The sequence below is a fragment of the Hesperophylax consimilis genome, unplaced genomic scaffold (assembly GCF_061612785.1).
Source record: "Hesperophylax consimilis isolate HC1 unplaced genomic scaffold, BYU_Hcon_1.0 scaffold_35, whole genome shotgun sequence".
In the NCBI taxonomy this organism is placed as follows: Eukaryota; Metazoa; Arthropoda; class Insecta; order Trichoptera; family Limnephilidae; genus Hesperophylax; species Hesperophylax consimilis.
Window position 1 is genome coordinate 1,747,868 of NW_028301265.1, and position 6,000 is coordinate 1,753,867.

Sequence of the window (6,000 nt, forward strand, 5' to 3'; positions counted from 1 at the left end):
GGGAAAATCACATATGATGTTTTTGGGTGTACGGAATTTTTCTCAGCGAAGTTCTGTAACAACCCCCCCCATGGATTTCAAATATTTTGTGGGGAGCAGAATTTTTTTGTGGGGAATTATGTTCTATAGAAATTCTCTAACAACCCCCCCCCCCCCATGGAATTAGGAACCGTCAGTATTCAGTGGCCCGCCAGTGATTTTTAAATCGTCAATTTCGCCCAACTGTTAAAAAGGTTGGGCAGCCTTGGTCTAGATCAAGGCTGCCCAACCCCAGGCCCGCGTGAAACATTTTCAAAAAACCCGCCAATTTGAAAAAGTGTCGCGGGCCCGCGGTAAAACAAACAATGCAGTTTGCGCGCGGTCACCAGTGTTGCCAACGACGGCGATTTATCGCTATTTAGGCTACTCAGAACGAGAATCAGCGACGATAAAATCTAATATTATTTATAATATTTTTTGCGTCGAAATGGAATCCTGTAGCCACCCCCCCCCCCCCCATGGAATTCGTAAAATTGCTGTGGGGTATCACATATGATGTTCGGGTGTGCGGAATTTTTTCTCCTCAGCGAAGTTCCGTAACAACCCCCCCCCCCCCATGGATTCCAAATATTTTGTGCGGAGCACTTATTTAGATTGTTTTTTCTGGGGAATTATGTTTTATAGAAATTCTCTAACAACCCCCCCCCCCCCCATGGAAATAGGAACCGTAAGGTATTCAGTGGCCCGCCAGTGATTCAAAATCGTCAATTTCGCCCAACTGCTAAAAAGGTTGGGCAGCCTTGGTCTAGATCAACCCGACAATCTGATTTATTTTATTTACCCTCGTGTAGAACAAACATTCGAAAAAATTCCCCAATTCCTCGTATATGTGCACAATATAATACAAAATTTTACAGCTTCCAAGTAAACCTTGGTTCCACGGCAAGAAAAAATCCAAAAGATTTATATCCTGTATCTCGAGAATGAGAATTGGTCATTGCTCCATTGCATCCCATTTGTTTAAAATCCTGGTCCTAGATAGTCCACTCTGCCAGTGCGGCATGGAAAATGAGACTCTTGATCATGTTTTCTTTAATTGTAAAAATCATTCATCTTTCAAAGGCATTTATCGTTTACTTATAAAAATCACCCACCAATCTCCTCTTAGTATTCCTTATTTACTTTCTCTCAACAATTCTCGCATTTTCTCAGTTCTATACAAGTTCATAGACTTGAATGACTTCAATATTTGAGATTTCCTATTCCCGTATAGATTTCCCATAAAATTATAACCATCTCCTTTAACTTTAACGGCACATAGCACTCTCTTTAGGGTGAATTGCCTAAGACAAAAAAAAATAATTTACAACATTGACATTTTTGGTAATAACCTAAAGAAATATCGATATGAAGTAATGCGTACGGTCAAATATGATTTAAGATTTTCACGGCCAAAAGTATTTTTGTTATTTGTTTTTGGGGTGTTATGCCGTGTTGCGCTAACTCCTTCTTTAGCCAACGCTTCGGACAACATTGCAGTGTCAGTATCATCAGGGCAGATGTGTTATTTGACATGTTATTTGACATCTATAACACATCTGCCCTGATGATGGACACTGCAATGTTGTCCGAAACGTTGGCTAAAGAAGGAGTTAGCGCAACACGGCATAACACCCCAAAAACAAATAACAAAAATGCGTACGATCGATTATTAATATGAGAGTATGGAATGTATCGGGAGCATCTCCTATCCTCTTCCTATTTTCCCCTTCCTCTCCCCTTCCTTTAATACAAAATTAATGTTAAGTTATTAAAACATAATTTCCAATGAACTTGACTTCAGTTAACTTGTATATTATTTTATCATTGTATATTATGTAAAAGCTGTTTTTTTTTTTTTTTTTTTTGGAAAACCAACAGTTATAATAATTACAAAGTATGGTGTATTAAGTGTTAATTATTTAACCAATAATAGATTTTATTTGTAAGAAACTGTTTGTTTCTTACAAATAAAAATAAATAAACACGTGCTCTGAGAATGGGAAGGAGGTTGAAGTTTAATCGAACGGTATACATGGCAACCTAATACATAGGCCAATATTGGAATTTAGGTTTGGCAGGAATAAAGAAATTGATTGAGCGTTCTATGTTTTTATTTCTTAATGGCGTTCATCTTCTTGCCACTTCTCAGTTCTTCTCAAATCTTCTTGTCTGTTTTTGGCTCTTCTTGCCTTTGATTGGGTCTTCTTGTCTCCTCCTGTCTTTTCTTGTTTCTTCTTGGCTCTTCTTGACTCTTCTTGGCTTCGCTTGTCTCTCCTTGCCTCCCTCGCATAGTTAATCAACCAGTATGCATGGTATTCTAATATGTCGATACTGGAACTTAAGATGTGCACGAATAAAGGAATTGATTGAGCGTTGGTACCTCGCTTCCCGATGATTGGTACCAGTAAATTAATTAATTATTGGCCTACTATTAACATTTCCAAATCACAAGTTTGCTCTAGTTTAATAATGTTGAACTTCACGAACAATCTGATGTTGCAATATCAATTAACATTTCATAGTATTACAATATCCCACTACTCGATAACCTAACTCTTGATTTTTCTTCAGCCCGTACCGTCCGCCTCCGCGCTTGAACTGACCATCTTTATAATGTACCGGTTTGATTTTATTATCACCGTAAGAATAAGCTATAAATACAGTACAATCGGCTTGCAATAAATTGTATTCATTCCCGTTAGTGCGTTGATATCATCTGTTAGGTTGAATCTCTCAACCAGTTATAATTTGAAATAAAAAATATTTATTCTTTTTTTTTAATTACTTTTGCATTTTAGTTATGCCTAGTTCGCACGAGAACAGGACAACTTTGTATTGTCCCAGCTCCGCCCTTATTTTCCAGTATAATATTATATACTATTTTAAGTTTGGAGGACAGGACAATGGGCCAAAACTTTATTCTAGAGATAGGCTATCTCCGCAGGACGGTGTCTTACCCCCCACAAACACGCGCATTGCCGCATAATCCGCGTGTCAATAGGACAATAGCCAGTCGCTCCCGCGCTTTTATTCTGCCGAAAATGTCACATAAATGGTAGAGATTACTACATTGTTAACCATATATAGCCAATACTAATGCTAATGGCGCATCGATTGTACCAATTATGATAGGGATAAAGAGTGCAGCGAAAACACAGTGGAAGCAATTGTTACAAGCTATAGAAATACCGGGATTCTCTTCAAAATAATAAGATAATATATAATAATAAGTATTTTCGCGTTGCATTTTTGATGAAACGAGGCTTAATAGCAATTCAAAGTGCCGTGGTGATATTCTCATACATAATTTATACTCCTGAGGATAGTTGCAGACAATCCTTCCCCCACATACAATTCCTAATCCACAGTTTTTTTGTTTTATTATTTAGTTCGTTCTCCAACAATTCAAACTTAATCATATTTTTCAGAAAGTCGCTTGTAACGCGCGTTATAGTGTATACAGTGTTTCGCGTTTGAACAACGTCAGAATTGTTGTATTGTCTTATGCATTGTCCTCGTGTGAACTCGGCATTATAGATCTTTCCTTGTAGATATATCTCGTTCAGATGCCAACAAACTACAAAGCAATCACACGAGTTTATTTCATAGAAAACAATCTTTCTCAAGATATTGATTGATATTATTATTTGAAGGTATGATTAATTATTTAATTGGTGTTAAAAAAAAATTTACAGATTTTTACTTGTCTGAAAAACTTTCGTGTTCAATCAGTATTGAATGTTTCGGTTTTTTCGTGTGTCCTGCGTAACTTTGATTCAATGAACTCGGATTTGCTCAGAATTTAAGTTTTTAGTTTAGATTAGTGATGTTTGAAAAATTGTAACTGTTGGTGTGAAGAATTGAAACAAGCGATAAAGTACCTACCTATAATAGCTATTTAGAATATTATTTTATTCCCCTTTTCAAAAATTGTTACTAATTTGTCAAGAATTCAGACAATCCTGTGATTTTTCATTGGTCTACACGTTCGTGAATGAAATGATATCTGTTGAAAGAAAATACATGATAAAACTGTGCGCCGAACCACTCATTTTCCATTTTGTTTTTTATGGTGCTTGACAGCTGTATCTACTTCCGAAGGCACTGTCGACGAAGGCAAAACAGCTGTCACGAGTAAAATGAAATAGGTATATCGAGTACATATAACGATTATATTGGTAAATTAATAATTAAAATAATTTATATTAGAATTTACTAAAATTTCCCTAAAACATATGCTATAGATTCAGATGAGGACGGGTTAAATAGTGGTTTACATAATAATAATAATAACATGGCATTTATATAGCGCAGTTTAGCGTCATTTCACTTCAAGTGCGCTTAACTATAACAAACTTAAAAACGGTAATTTAGTATTAGTGGTCATGTTCTTAAAATTATTCCTACAGTGTGCCTTGGTCTAATATTATAACACTAAATATACTGTTTATACAAAGTGATGACAAAACTTAGAATAACAATAACAGCAAGAGACGACAAAACAAGAATATTTAAACGTTTGTGCTAAGAAATGAGAATCTTCTTAACAGACATTTTAAAGGGTAGGTACAAGGAGGCAACCGAAACCAAACAATTACCGGAAGTTTTAGAATATGGCTTACTATAAAATATTGAAAAGATGTTAAGATTTTTACCATGAACATACCGATAACATACACCACACACGGACAAAGACACTTCCAGTATTACGCTACAAAACTTTTTAATTGTATGCCCACCACTCTGAAACTACTACTAATGGGAAATACATACACAAACATTCACAAAAAAACTGATCACAGCCTGGATCAAAAAACAAGATAATATCCATTTTATACAAAACATTATAACACCAAACCAAAAATAATCATGGATGAATGTGTATGTATGTATGTATACATGTGTTTACTTATATGTGTGTATGCATGCATATATGTGAGTTTGTATGCACCTTTATTCGAGGACCTTCACAGGCCTTTAGACCCAGAATCCGAGGACTCACACGAATCCGAGGACGTCCTCGGATTCAAAATGCGAAAAACTGAATATGTACCTATAATCTATGCGTTCTGATTGGTCAACTGTCGAAATTTTGGGCCGATCGGAGAGAGTCCTCATTTTCGTGGCGAAAAATATCGTGTTTAATTTGGCTAGTGTTTCATTAGTACGGATGTGTGACCACCAGGGCGGCGCCGCTAATGCTGGAAATCACACACAGAGTATTTAGTCTATGCACACAGACCCTAAACCGAGGACTCTCTCAAAGTCCTCGGTTTCGTGTTAAAAGGTGCCGATTGCCGGAATGTGAACACCAGGAGGCGCTGCAAGCTCGAGTGTCAAGAAATCTCACCTACGCCCTAAACCGAGGACCCGTCGTTCGAAATTCCTACGTGCATGTGTATATAATAAGTATTGCACTATTAAGATTGTGCCGACAAGGAATTCAGTTTTTGACTGTTGAAACAAAATTAAATATTGCGTTTAGTTTGTATTGTGAACTATGTTCTGTAATACTGTTTAATTCGATGTACGGTATTGTAATATTTAATAATTAATTAGGACACCTGATCAAGTATTTGATTAATCCGCGTCATATATTCTTCTTTCACTCCATTCTTCGTTAATCCGCTCTATGACCCTATTACCTACACCTCACAAAAACGCCTCTGTCTGAATTAAGGACAAGGGAAGAATATCGCCACCTGGATGGGTGATGTTATCAAGCGGGTTAAGGAGGAGCTGTAGGAAGGGTTTTATTAATGCGGATCTTGAAGAGTCGGAAAAAATTACCAAACGCAGAGTAACATTATCATCAAATAAAACATACAAAATCGTTAAAAAAAATTATGGTTTTTTAGGTAGGTAGTCTGACAAAAAAATTAAGACAACAAAGTCGTTTATAATAAAAATTATTGAACCAATATAATAATGATTTAAAACAAATATATGCCAAGAATATTCTTATACATCATTTTAAAC